Below are 2,333 nucleotides of genomic sequence, written 5' to 3'. Positions count from 1 at the left end.
TTTCGATTGGGATTCTGAGGACTCTTTTAGTGAAACCATCCATCTCCTTATTGTTAGCTTCCCTCTTAAGGTTTTTAAGAATCTTCTCCTTTCTTTTCCTTAACCTTCCCCCTTCAGATTCTTGTTCTTCTTGAACTGATTCTGGTGAACTATTTAAAGGGTTGGGTTTTGGTTCGGGTGGGTTAGCTAATGGTTTAGGTGGTGGTCTGAGTGCGTTGATGTAATCATTATCAATCGAGGGTAACCACACTCGGTATGTCAGAGGTACCTGTCGATCGATGGGAGGTGTGTTGTGACAATCGACGTACGCGGTGTTGGAGACGGACTCACTCTGTCGATCGATGGTTGGCTCAACCAATCGATCGATTTTATCATAGAAAGGGGAGAGTGGGTGAGGATGCTTAGCTGCGAATTCTTCATGAGTTAGAATCCAAACCACATTGCATTCAGTCGATTTAGCAGACGACGTTGATCGATGACTGGAGTAATCCGTCCATCGATCTTCATCATGGTCTGTCGATCGATGCGGGTTCATCGACATCGGTCGGCACCATTGGGATCCGCCGAGACTCATGGAGCTTTCGATTTTGAAGTCTCCTTCCTCAAGCTTTTCATTTTTTCACCACTTGCCATAAATCGTCATCTATGATGGCATTTACGTGGTGTTTCCCTTTGTCGGCTCCTGCCTCTCTAGCGAAAGCTTCTTGCCTCTTTATAGTCTCGCCCATCTGAATTACTTGGGTTCCAAGTTTTCTCACCTGAGTCCCTAAGGTCTCGATTTTGGTGTTCAGATTGTTGTAGCCGGAGTCTATTTTACCGTTGAAATCCACGGTGATTTGTTGTTGTCCCAACAGTACTCAATCAAGCATTTCTTCGATCTTGCTTTCCTGAGTCTGGGGTGGTGGATTTTGGTAGTAAGAGTTCGAGTAGCTTTGCTGTTGTTGAAGGGTTTTTGAAATTGTGAACTTTGGTTACTTCTTTGGCCATTTCCAAAAACGTTTCTGTTTCCGCCCTGGTTTCCAAATTTCTGGAATTCGGTACCTCCGATGTAGTTCACATTTTCTTCTCCCTCCGTATCTGCTACTTCTCCTTCAGCTGAACAGACTTGCTTCCTAAGAAGCTCGTGCACCACATCTAACTTAGCTCTTACTTCGTCCATCTGTTCCTTCCCGATAGAGACTACAGACTTCTTCCGTTCAGAGTCAGTGTTTTTGGTGCTGCTGCTGTTAGCAAGGTTTTCGATAAGTCTCACAGCTTCCAACGGATTCCGAGTAGTGAAGTTTCCTTCACTCGCCGTATCAAGGGCCATTTGATACTGTAAGGCGAGACCTCGGAAGAAAGTGCTTAGCAGCTGCACTTCGTTAAATCCGTGGTGTGGACAGTCTCGCTGGAAGAACCTAAATCTAATCCACGCATCTTTGAAGGACTCTCCAGCCTTCTGCGAGAATGTGGAAATTTTGTTCCGAAGTTCTTCAGCGCGCGCCTCATCGAAGAAGTTTCGTAAGAAAGCATTCTTGATGTCGCTCCAGGATGTTAAAGATCCTGTGGGTTGCTGCCTAAGCCAGTGCATCGCTTCTCCATTCAGCGTGTATCTGAAGAGCTTGCACAGCAGGTAATCTTCGGGGACTCCTTCTATCCGAATAGCAGCAATTAGATCCTCGAACCGTTCCAAATGGTCCATAGGATGCTCGTGCGGTAACCCAGAGTAGGGTATCTGCGACACGAGAGTGTAGTATTGAGGCTTCAGCTCGAAATTCTGCTTCTGGATCTCCGGAAGTGGAATAGCTGATCTGTTGGAATAGTACTCATCTGGGCGATTGTAGTCGGCCAGTGGTTTCGATCGAGCGTCCTCGTCGACAGGATGAGCAGCTCCTGTAGCATCAGCATCAGGGATTACAGTTCCCTGAGCATCTATTTTCTGACCTGTTGCATTACGCAGATGACCGGCCTGGTCATACAGGTTTCCGTTCTCGTCCTGTGTTCGAATAATAATGTTTACCATTTTTTACGACACGGTATCGATCGACGTACGCGGTGTAGTATCGATCGTTGTCGAACGATCGGGATCGATCGACGATGATGGTCTGGTGTCGGTCGACGGTTGGTTGTGCGTATCGATCGACGACGAAGTTGTTGCGTCGAGCGATGTGGAACGTTGACCTCTACAGATGGTGCGTTCCAAATGAGCAGGATCGTCTGAGAACAGCAAGTCTTTCTCCTTGTTGCTTCTGGTACCGCTGGGCATGCACCTGAAAAGACAAGAAAAAGATTATTAGAAAGAGGGTAAAGAAAATAATAAGAATCAATAAAACTAAATCTAATGGCGCTCAAAG

At 46.4% G+C, this 2,333-nt stretch overlaps 1 non-coding gene across 1 annotated transcript; it reads left to right on the top strand.

Moving 5' to 3' along the window:
• The first annotated feature begins 1,364 nt into the window (after positions 1–1,364).
• LOC117126307 lies at positions 1,365–1,470 on the top strand. The gene has a single exon (XR_004448882.1). It is a non-coding gene; the product is annotated as a small nucleolar RNA R71 (small nucleolar RNA).
• Positions 1,471–2,333: the final 863 nt, after the last annotated feature.

Source organism: Brassica rapa, chromosome A06 (genome assembly GCF_000309985.2).
Source record: "Brassica rapa cultivar Chiifu-401-42 chromosome A06, CAAS_Brap_v3.01, whole genome shotgun sequence".
In the NCBI taxonomy this organism is placed as follows: domain Eukaryota; kingdom Viridiplantae; phylum Streptophyta; class Magnoliopsida; order Brassicales; family Brassicaceae; genus Brassica; species Brassica rapa.
Note: the sequence above shows the minus strand (reverse complement) of the source record. Positions and strands in the feature narration are given on the sequence as shown.